General features: G+C 43.0%; 1 long non-coding RNA gene across 1 annotated transcript; it reads left to right on the top strand.

Annotated features, from left to right (window-relative positions):
- Positions 1 to 286: 286 nt before the first annotated feature.
- Positions 287 to 14,822, top strand: LOC125387988 (uncharacterized). Its single transcript, XR_007228064.3, has 4 exons — positions 287 to 445; positions 1,531 to 1,654; positions 11,663 to 11,778; positions 11,895 to 14,822. It is a non-coding gene; the product is annotated as an uncharacterized LOC125387988 (long non-coding RNA).
- Positions 14,823 to 16,420: the final 1,598 nt, after the last annotated feature.

Here is a 16,420-nt window from a genome sequence, read left to right as displayed (position 1 = left end):
CGCTCAAGCCCGCGACTCTCCCGCGTTGCCAGCTCTCTAGGACTAATTTAGTGGCGCGTGGCTGGACCCCTCTGTCCCAGCCTCCACTCCAGGTATAAGCTCTCAGACTGGTTCTCAGCAGCCCCCTCTGGTGCTCGAGCCGTTCAGGAAAGTTGCTGGGAGTGGTGGAGGGGCGTCATCGCCTCCTAGCAACGCTCCTAGCAACCGGATAACATCTGCTCCCTTTGGTCCAATGCGCGCCTAGAAAAGCCGCGCGCCCGCCTCGCGTTCTGAGCCCGAGCGAGAGGCGCTTCAGAGAAGGAGGGACGACCTGCAGGAGCCGGCCGCCCCGCCGAGCTGCAGTCGCTGCCGCCACTGCCGCCGCTGTCGCTGTCAGAGCCCGTCCGAAGAGTGACACCTTTGCGAAAAACAGGAGCTGCGAAACAGTTGCACACGCAGTCTTCGGGTAAGTGGCCCCCTCGTAATGTATATCAGAACCCCTCCAGCCAGGCATCTGACCCCAAGGCCCAGAGAAGACGCGTTCCCTAGCGTAGGTGGCTAGGGACTTGGCCTCGGATCCCACCCCGCCCCCAGCCATTGAAAAGTGACCAGCCACTGGTCCCGGATAACTTGATTTGATTTTTAAATCCTAGGATTGGATATTGAGACTCCCCTCGGCTCACTACTGTTCGGTTAGTGCTCAGAAGTTTTCCACCCCCCTTGATTTTGCTTTGCCTGGCTGTCTGAGGCTGGAGAGCTGAGCTGGAGGCAGCAAGCGCCCAAAGGCAGCCTGTGGTTATGGACAAAATGACACGGAGTAGGCTCGGTCAACACGTTTGGAGAGCAGGCTTCTGTTTTAGGTCCTCATCTGGAAAGGGTCCATCTGGCCAGGAGCAGCCGTTCCCGGGTCCTCAGCCTCCTGAGCAGTAACCATAGTAACTCACCTCTCTAGATGAGACCGTCCTTATTGGATGCCCGTCTTCCCTTGGAAAGCCCGTCTCTCTAAATATAGAAGATGATGAGATCCATGAGCACACAGCCATGCAGACTAGGTGTGGTTAAACGGAACCCTTTGCTGAAAACTATCTTCAGACGTGTAGCAGCGTCTGGCTACTTCGAACCGTGCCAGAAAGAGTCACTATGCCAGAGAAAGACCAAGTTACCGTGGTTCAAGTTAATTGCTTTGTGGTGTTTGGAGAGAGCAACAGTCTGAGATCAGGCAAGAGCTGGCTGTGATTTTTGAAAATCAATCTTCCCCAAACAATCACCAGTAAATAACTGGTGTGATGAGTTATGAATTATCGGGCACTTTCCAAACCTCTTAGGGGGAGCTGACCCTGCTCCATCTCAAACTTAAGTGATTGTGTGAGTTTGAAGGTTTATCATTCTATCTAACCCAGATTCCAGATCGACCCCACCTCAGACGTCTCAGTCTCCCACCCCCAACCCCCAGCCCTCTCACGCCATCTCTTGCCCTGATAACTAACTCATGTCTCTGCGCCCCCTGATTCGGTAGAGGTGACTTATGCCAGTATGTCTCCTTGTTTCAAGATCGCTGGACACCATTCATGAGCCCGAGGCTGTGAGACATGCCCCATGTGCCAAGGGGGGTTCTCACCAAATCTTCTGAGGCTGTTCTAGACATACACTGTTCGGACTGAGTCAGCATTACCAGGTAATCACCGGCTGAAGGGAAGTTACTGTTTAAATATGTATTCGGAGAAATAAATGCTAATGTAGCATCGTGGCAACTCACAGGATCAATAGAAGGGGCTGTTTATACAGACCATTGTTGGGCTGAAGTCAATAAAGGTTTTTTGTAAAAAGGACATTTTGTGGGCTGTCAGACCTTCCTCTCTTAGACCCCTGTGATTTGGGTGGGCCAAGGGAGGGAACTTGGATCCCAGAAAATGTCAAGTGGAAGGTTTCTGAGCACACTGGCAGTGTGGGTCTGGGGTGAAAGAAACCAAGGGAATTCTTCAAGTTGCCATAGGAGGTTGTGGGGACCTTTGGAATGCTAATTTACATGAAGACTTATGATAGAAGAATTAACTACTTTCTTCTCAATTATAAGACTGAATTTGATGTCTAAAGGAATGTTCAGCTTCCTGGCATTATGAAACTTGGTATACTGAGCAATCTCTGTGCAGTACCCTGCCAGAGGTGACTAGCCCAGCAAATGGTAAACTCAGAAAGATGAACCTCCGTAGAGATGAGAGGTTGGAGAGAATCTATTCAGATTCCCATTCAAAAATTCTTTCTGATTTTATGTGGCTTCATAAATGTCATGAAACTTTGAAATCATTCATTTTTATGGTCGTTTATGGAAGTCGCTATAGTTTAATAATAGTAGGATGAGGTTACCATATATAAACCACCCCAAAACTGCAGAGTTCATTATCTCTTAGTACCACCCAGGCTTCTCCCTTCTTCTATGATAATTGCCATAGTTTATTGTGAGGAACAAATCCATGGAGACTAATAGGACTCACTGCAGTCTTCCAGGGGCTGTGTAAGTGTTTGGTGTGTGGCCCCATTCTCAGGAGTGTGTGAGCAAAGCAGCCACAATGGTTGGTTATGTATATGCATTAGTCTTGTAATTTATACACGCATTATACATATATATCATTTCTTATGCGATATACGTAGAAATGTAAAACCTCTGTGTCCTTTGATGTCTAGCAATGACGCTGTTGTCCATGGAGACCACTGTCACAATCAAAAAGTCAAAGTGCTTCTCAAATTTTTGTCTTAATTTTGATCATGAAAGTGTAATATGCAGAATATGTACTGTAAAGATTTTGGTGAACATGTCTGCTTGAAAATATGCTGATGTCATAACAATTAGTCCTAAATAAATAAAAAAAATAAACGGTGTCAGGATAGCGGACACTTAATCCTAGAAACATTGGTGGCTTCCACAGTTACAGTGAATCCACCAAAGAAAACATTGGTGTTGAAGGCTCTAGGTACCCTACTCAGTGTAGCTGCCATCCACACGCCCACACTTTGGGTTATAAAGAGTGTGTTTGTGTGTGTGTGTGTGTGTGTGTGTGTGTGTGTGTGTGTGTGCGTGCGCGTGCGCGCTTGGGATATGATGCTTAGATTAGATCAAGCTGAGATCAAACAGCCTAGGGCTGGAACTGGGAGCTAATTGCAGCCTTCCTTTTCCAGCTGCTCACTCGGTCAGGAAGTTTTTAGGTGCGCACCGACATTCATGTTTGGATTTATGTCGTGAAGCTCCTGTAAGGCTTCGAAGAGGCTTTGAAACACAGTGGAGTCTTTGAAATCTCCATCGAGGCTTCCAGATCTGGGCTCGCTGCTCACGACTCAGTTGCAACAGGAAAAACATTCAAGTCCCAAGCATGCTTGGAAGTCAGTGCGTAGCCAGCTTAGACTGTCTTCCAAAGCAGTGTGTGCTTCTGAAACCCACATGACAACATAAATATGAAATAAAAAATATTTATGTATTTAGATTATATAAATGAAAAATAGCCTTCTCAGAAATGGAGGCAGGTGTGAACTGACCAAACTTTCAGCATGAGACAAAGGAAGAAAAACCTGCCTTCATGTTAGGCTTAGGGGACTGAGAAAGCCAGTCTTGTTAACTCTCTTTATTTATATTGAATTTACATTAAAAATTACATTTTTAACTTACATTAAAAAATAAGTTGTTTATTTAAATAATTCTAGTACACTACCTCCCTCTTTTAGTCTAACACAATTATTTTAATTTTTTTGCCGGTCAAAATTATACAAAGACACCAATATAGACTCATTCAATTTTAGGAAATAATTCTTAGAGGGACGAACGGGGCGTTTAAGTGAAAGGCACCAAAAGTTTACTAGTGTTGCATTCAGAACTGTCAAAGATAGCCTTATATTTAGAATAAACCAAGGAATTACTTTTATATTCTTAACTGTGGAGACAAGAGAAAGTCTTCTTAATGGAGAGATAGGAGACTTCTAAATACTAGTGATTGGATGGGGAAGAGGCGTAGATCTGAAACTGGTCACTCTGCAGGGCTGTACCAGAGGTCTGTGAGACTTCAGGTGCCTGTCTAAAGGGATAGGTCAGGATCTGAAAAGGCTGGGGATGCTTCCCAAGAGAAGTGGGAATCAGGAGCCCAAAGGCTCAGTTCTTTCCCTTCCTGCTACTTGTCACATCTAGGTAAGACAGCCAGTGGCTTCGGAAGATGGTTGTCTGAACTTGAGCACAATGCTCTTGAAGGATGCCCCATGCCTGTAGAAGGAAGGCGCCCCACTGCTGAAGATGATTTTCTTGCTAGAGAATCTCTAGTTAAGAACTCAAAACTGACACCACGGGAGTGGGAGGCAGAACGTCTCAACACCAGAGCGAGGGCTCGTAGAGAAGCAAGTGGTGGTTCTGACTTGAGTTTTACACAGACTTTCTTGGGCAACTGAGGCAAACCTGGCCTTGGGAGTATTTCGTTGACACACCTAAATAAGATATGATAATGGATGATATACAAACAAAGGAGCCAGTGGATGAGACTGGTTGAAAATGAAATGAAATCTATGCCCTGGCAATGCTGAAGCATGCATGGGCAGCCCGTATGTGGCGGTTCTGTTGACCTTGTCCATGTTGGGTTTCATAGTCTAAGTGGATGAAGACAACTGACTAGGTGTCTTCCTCAAGAGGGCACCAGATCTCATTACAGATGGTTGTGAGCCACCATGTGGTTGCTGGGAATTGAACTCAGGACCTTTGGAATAACAGTTTTTCTTAACTGGTGAGTCGTCTTCCCAGCCCCATGATACTGGTTAGGATTATCTAAATGGCCTCTATTGTGCATTGGTCAGGGATCTAAACTCTTCTCCCCAAGCCCAGGTCCTCGGTACCCACGAGAGTTAGAATCTTTCTCTAGATATTATTTGTGAGATAATTTTTGGAAGTCATATCAAGAATTGTAGATGTGTGGCCAATTTTCTGTCATTCCCACATCTAAGGGGAAGGGTGCAAGGAATAGGGGGGCACCGTTCCCCCAGATGGTGATAAATCACAAGATGTACTCTCAAAGCTCATGGCCTTTGACCTCTGTCATTGTCATTGACTAACGTCCTGGAGTAGTGAGCTGAGGTGCTGCGTAACTTCCTCATTGCCTGGCTGGTCACCTCTTGTTTAATGCCATTTTCCCTGGTTCAGTAATCAGTAGAACAAGATGGGTTTGTGGGATGGCTAATGCTCTGTTCAGTAGTCTACTTCTGTGCTTGGAACTATGCCAGGGGCCCAGGAATCTCAGGCCAGACAGGGCTGCTGCTATCTTGAGACATCACTGGCTATCAGTCTCTCTGGAAGTTCCTAAGGAAGCCTTCCAGAATCTGCAACTTGTTGGTAATCCAAAACCACCAATAGAATCAATATTGTGCTTGGAATGGATGATAAATCTGAAGAAACAGATTGTTCCATTGATTCAGAGCTAAACATTGACACCGAGCTCTGCTACCATAGAGCATCATATCATCCCGAAAGCATCATATCATCCCGAAAGCATCATATCATCCCGAAAGCATCATATGATCCAGAAAGGTGCTGGGTGCTTGCGGGGGGGTATTGACAAAGTGAAGATAGCTGATGCAGTATTGTTAGATATCAACACAGCTATCTGTCCACGGAAAGCAAGCCAGTACAGCCTTGGACTTTGTTCCCATCTGCCTTCATGAACACACTCATGTTTTATGTAACCCGTGCTTCACACCAGGGAGGGTACTAATGTCCTACATATAACATGATGTTTCTGAGTAGGCTACATATTCATGTTTTGAAAAGGGGTCATTGCAATCATGATATATCACAGTGATTGAGCTGAAATTGGGTGTGTGTGACAGACAGAAGAAAATGCTTGTAAACCACCATCTCAGCTGAATGACATACACATCAGTGAATTGGAAGTTGTTGCCCCCCCCCCCCCGCCCACCCATGAAAAAGACCTCAGGCTCTTTCAGGTTACACCCTGAAGACACGAAACAAATGACAGAGCTGAAATTTGTCATGGTGGAATGCTTTAAACCATGCAGCAAGACCACAAACTATGGCTATCAGGGTCAGATGAGATAATTCTCTTTGTTGTTGTTGTTGCTGTTGTTGTTATTTCTGCTTGGTGTTTCTCTGGTTACATTGAGGATTGAACCCAAGTCCTGCTCATGCAAGGTGACTGCCCTACCACCGAGTTACAACATCAGGCCTAGATTAGATAATCCCAAACAAAAGGATTTTTGGCTTTTAGGATGAAAACTATCATGTCTGATAGTTTTCCTCTCAACTGAGCCTGGTTTAGACAAACAGAACACTTATACTTTCAAAGGCCAATGCCCGGCTAACATCACAAAAGGAGACCTGATAAGGCCATGCTTTGTCTGTGACAGGCATGGGCTGTTGGTCCAGTGTAGCTCATTGCTCTTTCTTGGGCTTCTACTTTGACTTAAGAAAAAATAAATTACTTAGTTGAGTGTTCTTTTACTGTTGTCTGCCCTTTCAAAGTGTTTATAAATTAATTTGCTGATGATGTTGCCTTAATGTACTGTCCCTGGGCCTCCTACCAAATGAAATCACTTGAATGCTAACAGGATCCCAGCTGCCTGGAGGCAAATGCAGAGCAATAAGGAAGCAATCGTTTGTAATCGGATTTTAAGCATTTATTTAAAGACATATATATGAATTGCCCTGCCAGATCTCTAATGACCGGTGGGCCAGTCTGGTCTGTGGCTTTTGCTGTGTTACTTGCTTGAGCTCTTACATTCTTACACTTACATGCATGGAGCCTGGCACAGACATTTTGTGTGACCCAGAGGGTATGACAATTAGAAGTAATTTTAATGTTCAAACCAGCATTAGCTGTTTCACTTCAGAAATAAATTCCAGCTCAGCTCAATTTATTTTGTAATTTGTAAACTCGGAATGCTGACTCTAAAGGCATATAGTCATGTTGCTCTTGGTTATGCATTGGGTTTTAGGTGAATTACAAGCTTTTTGGTTGCAGGGACACAAGCACATTTATTCCTGTCTACTCAGTCACAGCAAGTGGACATCTTTGGGCATTCAGATCAGCACTAATGAGTCATCCAGGAGATGAACTAAACGTTTAGTAGATAGTTCACATTTCTTTAGCCCCAATGCACGACCAATAGTAAAACACCAGAAACAACGTTCTCAGAGAGGCTGTGGGAGTTGTATAATGTCTTTCAATTTGACTCCCTGAGCTATCTTCTTGAAAGCTTTCACCCAATAGCCATCGCCTCTGAGTTCTGGGTCGTGGCAATGAGCTTTAGGTCTGAGCTAGTGGGGTGGAGGTGGGCCAGGCTTTTGTGTGACTTGTCTCGGTCTATTGGCATTCATTATTATGACTTGGTATGGGGTTACCATATATTAGGTGTGATGTTACTTTGCATAACCACAGGAGTCAGTGTATTTCTAACCCCATAAATGATATTTGTAACAAGTTTAGGTAATTTGTTTAAAGTCCCACAACCAAGAAGCTATAGAGCTGGAGATAAACCTATGCCTTCCCCCACTTCCAGACCCCCAACTCTTAGCCACACAACTGGCTGTCAATTAGAGTCTCTTCTGGGCCGTGGTTTCCTCATCTGGACTCAGAGGAGGCTGACCAGCATGATCAATAGGGTAGCTGCCAGCTCTGAAGCTTTGGAGTTTTAATCCAGCAAGTAAACAGATGTAGCAACTTACATTAGCTACATACTTTAGCCTCAAAGTGGCTAAAACCATCTTCCAAAAAGTGATGTGGAAAACATTGCAAAGAGCCAGGCAGCTAGCGTGGAGGGGATTGCCAAGCTGCCAGCAGCTGTGAAAGCTGCTCAGAGGTTCAGCAGCCAGCAGTGGGAGTGTTTCCCCAAGAACAATAAACCGAGTGACTAAGAGCCCTGCCTAGGAGGAGCTGCCTCAGGTCTAGACCTTGGAATGTTTACACTGTATTTCCAAGCGCTGATACATTCTGTAGTTTAGGCTAATTTCTGGAATAGGGCCACACAGAATCCTTAGAATGAATATAGATAGAGAATATATTCATATATATATATGAATTCATTATGTTATATATAGAGTAATATATATTATGAGTATGAATTCATTATGTATATGTATACACACACATACAATTTGTTAGATTGAAATAGCTTCCTTGAAGGATATCTTGGAAGAGGGAAGTAGAATAGTAAGTTTGACACTTCATTCTCCAAGCTAAATTTTGTCCTCCACTGTGTTACCAAGGGCCTTTTGCTGCAAATGCTCCATACTTAAGGTGATGAAGCAAGTCAATGTTTACTAAAGGACACTATATAGATTGAAACAAGGTTGCTTATGGCAAAGTTGTGCTTCCTATTTCCAAGTCTTTGCTTGTTCTCCCCTTCACTAGAGTAATTCACTAGCTCTCACTAAGAGAAATCATAACCTACCTAAGCACCAATGCTGGTAACAGGCATTGAAGCCTCTGATGGTGAACCCAGGGAGTCCTGTTCAATATGGACTTCATTCTTTCCTGTGTAATTAAAATGTGAGCTGGCTTTGTTCATGATGAAAAAGAAAAAAGCACCCAAGCTAATAAAGGGAAGCAATAGCCACAATCCAGCCCATCTCTTGGCTACCAGTTGACTGGCTGAGTTAACTTTCATTACCCACTAGTTCAATTGCCCTGTGCTGCAACACTTAGGTTCTCAAACTGTGGCCCAGGCAAGCCAGCATGGATCTCATTTGGAAATGGGGTAAAAGTGCACATTTTCTCATCCAGACCCAATGAAAAGGGAGAACAGTAGGGCTCAGCACGCAGTTTATGTTAAAGAACCCTGCAAGGGATTTTCATGTGTGCTAACATTTGAGAACCACTATTACATCAACGAGTTAGACGGCTAATTCAAAAGTAGGAATAAAGCTGGACCGTGGTGGTGGCACACACCTTTAATCCCAGCACTTGGGAGGCGCAGAGGCAGGCGGATCTCTGTGAGTTCGAGGCCAGCCTGCTCTACAAGAGCTAGTTCCAGGACAGGCTACAACACTACAGAGAAACCCTGTCTCGAAAAACAAAACAAAACAGAAAACCCCCAAACAACAACAGCAACAAAGTAGGGTTAGGGACTGGGGACACGAATGGCTCAGTATGTAAAGTGCTTGCTGTATGCACATGAAGACCTGAGTTTGGATCCCAAGCACGCATGTAAAAGCCAGGCTGTGGCAAGGCCCTGTAATCCGAATACTGAGACAGTGAGGGTAAGAGGGTCCCTAGGGCTTCCTGGCTAGCTAGTCTAGCCAGTTTGAGAATCCAGGCTCAGTGAGAGAGCCCTTCTCAAATACATAATGTAGTGTGCAGATCAACTGTGGAAGAAAATCCATGTTGATCTCTGACCTCTGTTTGCATGTGTACTTTATGTAGAGGTGTACAAACAGGAACACACACACATGCATATACCACACACACACAGGCACACACATGTGTACGTGTGTGCTCACGCATGATAATAGTCGACATCACATGGGATAAACTAAACTTGATGACTTGCGTTCAAAGCGATCCTAATGGTTCCATTCTCTTAAAAACAAAGCAGAAAAGCCCTAGAAAACTGGGCTTGGTGATGGTTTCATTTGTTTTATTTGGTCAGTATTGCGCTTTCCCCCAGCCCTTTCAAACCCGTGAAGGATCTACATAAGCAGTGTTTTGTTTCTTAAGTTCAGCAGCCATGTGTGGCGCTTCAGCTACTGAGTCCTCGCTGTAGCACGGGCCTCTTTTAGGTCCCATATGCAAGCGCTTTGAATCCTGGATTCCTGAGTGAGACATACCCGTACTAATTGATGGCTTTCTTGGGGCTGTAACCCACAGCAACAGCCGAGGGGGAAGTTAGGATGCTTGAGCTGAGGCCTGTAACTTTCCCTGCGGGCTCAGGAGACCCCTCCAGCTGCGGAAGGGCTGCGTGAAGGTTATGTGCGCATGCCTCTGAGACAAAGGCAACGCCGCAGAAAGGAGGTTATCGAAGAGCATATTTTTAATACTTAAGCTCCTTAAAGCTCTACATTTTAGAGGAAAAGCGTCCAATGTCCTGGTATAAATGTATTTAACCCACATGTCTTTACATACTCATTATTTTGTGAATCGAGTGATTCTAGCACAAATATTTGAGGGTCTGAGTTAGGGTAAATAAATTGTTTAACTGTGAGTGTGCTTAGGACCCTGGGGGTTGAATGAGTACCAAACTGGACTCCATTCGTTTTCTGCATTCACTCGGCTTTGAATTGAAAGCCCTTGTATTGCCACCTTTCTGTGGTCACAGCGCCATCTAGAGTACATCCCGAGAACCCCTTTGGAAATCTTGGAGAACTATTTTTTCCTCAAAGTCAGAATCCTCAGCTGCAGTAGCATTTTCCAGGAGGAAACAAAGGTTCCTACTTTCATATATTACACTTAAGCCAATTATACTAGCCATTCCCTTCTGTTTCCTAATGACTAACCTCAGTTATGCCAAATGTCAGGATGATGGCTAAATCATAATCATATAAAATGGTTTTGCCGGAAGATATAGGCTTATGCTAATTAATTATTTTTGTTGTCCATTTTTGAAACTGCATATTCATTACAACACTTCTCACTTCCCTTTCCTTCCTCCAAGCCTCCCAAATACAAATACCGTTCCTGTTCTCCTTCAAATTCGTGGGCCTCTCTTCCCATCAGTTGTTACAGCATCCATATTTATATTTGTGTATTCCTATATATAACCTGTTAAGTCCATATGATGTTACTCGTATGTATGTTTTCAGAGCTGACCATATGGCACCAAACAAAACCTTGGTATTCTCTTCCGTAGGGAGGGCCACCTCCCCCACTGGCAGCTTTCCTCAATTGCCTGTAGTTTTTTGTTAGAGCTGAGGGCTCTTGGACCTTTTCCTGTCCCGTTCGACGTGTCGGTCCTTGTCCAGCTCTCCTTTGGGTGATTATGCTGGCGAGACTTTATGCTCACAGCTTCTGATGTTTCTAGGACACAGTCTCAGAGCAGACTCTGACTCTTGCAATCCTTCTGCCCTCTCTTCTTCAATGTTCCCCGAACTTTGCGTGAGGGAGCATTTTGTAGATGTGTCCTTGGGACCGGGCTCCACAACTCTGCATTGTGATTGGCTGTGATTTTCTGTGTGGTCTCGGCCTGTTACAAAAAGAAGTTTCCTTGATGTGGGGTGAAGACTACATTATCTGTGGGTGTAAGGACAACTGTTTGGATTGATTTTAGGGATTATACCATTATTTTTAAAGGCGTAATTGGGTCAATAACTCTTTTATGTCACTTTGATTACTTGAGTATTGGGAAGATTAGCAAAAAGAGTGAGGGAAAAATTACTCAACTCCTTCCCTTGTATTTTGTATACCAATGTCAAATTTGGGTATATTTTGGCCCAAAAAAGCATGAAATTAAACTTGAATTTGATTTGTGTGGCTGCATAAGGAGATGAACACAGAACTCTAAATGCAACCAGCTATTTTGGATCTGAAATGATGGTAGTTTTCTGCTACTAGGCATTTCAATCATAAGACAATTGCCAACAACAGTGATGTTTGTTGAGAAGGTAGCCATCTCTGGGGACACCGGGATTTCTGCTTACAAATGGCCTCCACCTACTGAAACTCTTTGCCACGATTCTACCTGACCTTTCCCCAACTGTGTTTTGTTCTAGCTTATCCAAGAGAAGTACCGTCATATTCATTAACAACGTCGAAAGTAGCCTACTTTAAGAGGAAATATGCAGAAGAAGAAGATTTACATCAAGGTTACCATGGGTGTTTTCCAAAAGTAAGGATTTATTTTTCTCCCAAAGCCCCCTTCCCCGCCCCCAAATGTCATTGAAAACGTGAAGCATTCACTTCTGTTTCTCTATGCAGAGAGTAATGGCTCTGTTTGCTTCCTAGCACCTGATATTACCCGAAGACAGGACCTGTATCCTCAAACTTTCCCTGGAGAAGCTCAGGTTTCTCGAAGACCCAGAAACCTACTTAAGAAGGTCTGTGTTAATTAACAATTTGCTGAGGAAGATACACCTAGAGACGGAGAAAGAGAGCTATGAATACTTTAAGGAATCTCCCTCCTATAAGACTGCGTATTCGGATACCAGAAAACGGCTGAAGTTTATGGTCCAGGAGTGCTGTTCCCAGTCTCTCTACTATGAAGAGCTGCATTCCTACCACATTGTGCCTTATACTTCGGAGAATGCCATCTACGGGATGGGCTACACTGGTGACCACTTGGAGCAAAATTCTCAGTTGCTTATTTATAAAATGAATTAAAGTAACTGTTAAGTTCATTGATATTTTGTTTCTAAATGCCTGAACTGTTTATAGTGAAGATGTTAATATAAGACACTAATTATCAGTGCACTTGATCTCAGTGATGAGATGCATGCTGAACTGAGAGGAGAGAACTTTGGGTATTTCTTACCCAACAATCCTTAGTGCCATCTCATTGAATGGAAAATAGACCCACTTTATCATAAAGCAGTGAATCGATGCATTAGGAGAAAAGGTTTTTTAAATTTTTTTGAGGTAGGAAGGAATTGATCTCTGGTCAACCTATAAGGTTAAGATTCTTAAGTCACTCCCCCATCTAAATTCTACCTACTATTATTGAACATTAGCCAAAATGAAATCATATTAAATTGATAATGTTGTGACCCCCAAGGACTAGGGGTGGAATGAATCTAATTTTATTCATGCAGTGAGAGTTCCGTCCTTTCAGAAATTTTGTGGCTTGTCAAACACTGTGCCAAATGGTCGTTTGTCATTAGTATCCTTTAACCATGAATGGCAGTTCAAGATGGAGTCAGTATATACTGAAGCTTACTTGCTCAATGTAACAACTGGATTACCCCAGTCGTCTCATCCACTTTCTTCTTCTTCTTCTTCTTCTTCTTCTTCTTCTTCTTCTTCTTCTTCTTCTTCTTCTTCTTCTTCTTCTTCTTCTTCTTCTTCTTCTTCTTCTTCTTCTTTCTCCTCCTCCTCCTCTTCTTTCTCTTCTTCCTCTTCTTTCTCCTCCTCCTCTTCCTCCTTCTTGATTACTTTTATTTGATCTGAACAAACTTTCTCTTTAAGAATGAAATGTAATAAATTAGCATTGCATATAGGATCATCTTTAAGTTCTACGGGTTGATTAACATTTGTGCTGGGCCTTTTAGAGTTGAAATTTTATTTATGATCTTACTTTTTTTTATAGGTTGTGAAGCTCAGGAAAGGGTAGGCAGGCAAAATATGTTTTTAATAGGATGATAATTGTTTAAAAAAGACCTTCCCTGGAAAGTTGACAAGAATAATAGAATTTAGACATGATGTTATTTCTTCATCCTGCTAAGAGCTCACGGAAGGTGCCGGGATGAAACATTGCACTGATTTTTGTACAGCAGTCGATCACTTCCCACTCAACAAAATGTCCGAGAATGCCTTTGTGGGGAGGTTTAGATGAGTTCCTGTGTTTTACAGTTCTAAGGGTGAAGAGGTAACAAGTTGGATAGATTTATGACATTGTTGGAAGTAATTCCTCGTGTTCTTGAGGTTTGAGTGAGATGTCTGACCTCTGGGTCCGAAGTTTTTGTCCTATGGAGTATTTCATTTAAAGAACTGTTGTTGACAAAAGTAGATTGGGAAAACTAGGTGCCAAAGGTGTATTAAGAAAATACCAAAGACTGAACGATGAGTGTTAGGGAGACTATGATAGTGAAGCTAGCAAAGACAAGGTTCTGAACCAAGGACGGCATGGGTAGTGTGGAAATACTGTTAAGGCCTTCACAGTGACTGGTTTGCTGGTGTGACTCCTGAGTGCTTTGTTAACAATGATGGCAAACAGGAATACAATGCTAAATTAAGATGTCAAGCTTTTGTGACTCAAATATGGCAAGTGTCAACACAATGTCATCCCTAGCTGAAATGCCATCTTGTAACAAGGCTGGCTGCATCTTACTTTGCTTTTATTTTTGATACCACCTTGGTGATTCAGTACAAAGAATATGGGCTCTCTACTAGATTGCATTGCGCAAGACTACAAAGATCCAAGTAGATCCAAGTGTCAGGTTTATATTAATTGCTCAATCGACATTATGAAAAGTGATTTAGAATAAGGTAGTATTTATAGTAAGAGATAAAGGCATACAGACAAATTAACATGACTGATGAGATGTCTTTAAAACCCATATCAAAATTTCAAATTTAGTTGAAGAGTAAGATTTGGCACAAAAATTTAATAGTTTTATTTCATTGCTTATAAAAGGATACATTGCTCAGAAAACTTCTTTCAAAAATATAGATTTATTTAAAAATGAGGCTAGTCCCTAAACCCCAAATTTGATAGGATAATTATGTCATCATTAGTCTAAAAATAGAATCAGCTATCTGATGCTTTTTAAATTTTTTTGAAGGAACACCTGGCATGAGTTACCACAGCGCCTTTAAGAAGAGGCCAACAATGCTAACAAGTATGACATTTTGTAAAGCACACATTTAACTTGGTTAAGTATAGAAATACACGTTTGAGAATAGAAGAGAAAGGAAGAGGAAAAAAATCATCGAGAAAGTGTAAATTTGTAATATTTCCTGTATGTCAGAAACCTTAAACAAAGTTAGAACTCCGGGACAAAGAACCAGTAACACATGTAAAAATCTGTTTTATTTCAAGACATCATTACCTGAGCGCTTTGATCTGCACATTCGTATATAAGCTGTCTTAGAAGCCAGTGGTATTTGTGATTCTACTTTTATTTAAATGTGCATTGATTTAAAAACAGATTATTTAAAAATACTTTTTAGTGCAAATGATTTCCCCCAATAAACTGCTCATAGATAAGGACTTGACAAGTGTTATCTTGAGTTTTCTTTTCAACTTGTATTTAAATTCTGCAGACTTGCCCAAGCTAGCCAGTGGGTGGCTATGATCTTGCCAGGGTCAGCTGGGGTAGAGGGAGAGCCCACCCATGTCTGCTATGCTCATGATTTCTGCCTGCTCCACTGTGGATGGTGCCAGCACAAGTTACAGCTCTTTTGACTCTAGGCATCCTTCCTCCGGTGACGGAAATCATCCTTAGGATAGGAAAGCTGAGATGAGAAATCTGAATCTATGTGTTGTCCTGCTTATTCTTGCAGGTGCCATAAGATACCCTTGCCAAAAAGAACACACACTCACATGCACACACAGACACATACACAAGATATACATAGATTTATGCACACAGAGGCTTGCACAGATGTACATAGATTTACACACACACATGACAGAGCGCACAGGAGAGATGGAGACAAAGACATACAGATATTCGCATACAGACACATAGACACATACAAACACACACACAGATAGGCATACAGAGACACACACAAAACGTGCACACACACACACACACACACACACACACACACGGTAGAGCAGAACACAAGGACACAAAGAAAAAGGAGAGGAGAAAAATGAAAAAGAAAAATAAAAGAGAGGGCAAGGGAAGAGTAGCAGGCAGGATTCCTTAGGGAAAGAGCACATGGTCTCATGTGAGGGATTGTTTGCTGTTTTCGTTTTCTCTTTCCTGCGTCCGCTGTACATAAGGAAGCTGCTATCTGAATGGGTTGATCGTCTCTGTCATTCAGCAATGATTAGAGGCTACTCAGCGCAAGAGAAGACTTGAAATATGGGATTATCACAAGATACTGCTGAAACTGGACTCTGGGCAGACCAGTGAAGGAAAAACATAAAACACAGTTGGAGGAGATGCTAAATCCTGAGACTGTACAACCATGTATGCTCAAATGCAAAACCTGTTTGCCATGCACATCTCAAGGGTAAGAAGGTTGGTGGCAGGAGACTTGGGCAGAAGTGCAGAGCCCCTCCTAGGGTTGAACGTTGTGCCAGAGTTGGGGGCGTGGCCCAAGTGATACCCAGTCACTTGGCTCAGTTTCCCCTAAGAGAACTGAGATAATTTGGCACTTGCCTCTTCTTTTCCAAACTGTAATGGTTCTCGAGCATCCTTCTCCAATTGTGTTTGCAGGAAATAAGATGCACAGGGCAGAGGAGTTGAACTAATGCTGAGCAGGACATCAAAGGGATGCAGACACTGTACTTCACGATGTCTCATTTTATGCTTGGAAGCATAGGATGCCTCCATTGCCTGGGGTGATGAGGCTGGTCTGCACTCATCTCTGGGATGTCTCCTCAGGAGATGGTGGGGAAACAAATTCAAGTACACAACAGTCTGTCCATCTCTCTTGTTTCTTTTGCTGTTCTACAGGGCGAACTAGGTTAATATTCGTGTTGAGGGTAGTCAAAAAGGACAATCATAGTGGGTGGACCACAGCCAGGAAGCTGCAGTCTGGCATGAGGAAGGCCAGAGAGACAGCCTTTGCTCATTTGTTCTTTGTTATGAATGGAGCTGGGAAACTTCTTAATACCTGCTATTGAAGCCATCTTCTCA

Source organism: Myodes glareolus, chromosome 11 (genome assembly GCF_982192425.1).
Source record: "Myodes glareolus chromosome 11, mMyoGla1.1, whole genome shotgun sequence".
Taxonomy (NCBI): Eukaryota; Metazoa; Chordata; class Mammalia; order Rodentia; family Cricetidae; genus Myodes; species Myodes glareolus.
Note: the sequence above shows the minus strand (reverse complement) of the source record. Positions and strands in the feature narration are given on the sequence as shown.